The sequence below is a fragment of the Penaeus monodon genome, chromosome 32 (genome assembly GCF_015228065.2).
Source record: "Penaeus monodon isolate SGIC_2016 chromosome 32, NSTDA_Pmon_1, whole genome shotgun sequence".
NCBI lineage: Eukaryota > Metazoa > Arthropoda > Malacostraca > Decapoda > Penaeidae > Penaeus > Penaeus monodon.
In genome coordinates this window covers 32,012,936-32,013,201 of record NC_051417.1, presented here as the reverse complement: position 1 = coordinate 32,013,201, position 266 = coordinate 32,012,936, and positions in this window count along the sequence as shown.

Here is a 266-nt window from a genome sequence, read left to right as displayed (position 1 = left end):
CAATATCATCAAAAGTTATTATAAATAAAAACTTTTGCTGTAACTAAATTCTTCTAGTTAGTACTTTGTCATATAGCCCCTAAAACTTAGCAACTATCTGCAGTCGCTTGGGCAGTCTTAACAAGATTGCTGAAGTAAGTGGGATCTGTGTTTCACGATGACTTCTTCAGCACGTCATCTAGTTCATCAGTTAGAGAAATTATCAAACTGAGACGATGTTGTACAGGTAGCTTTCTTTGCCTGTTCTTCCAAATGCTATAATTTCT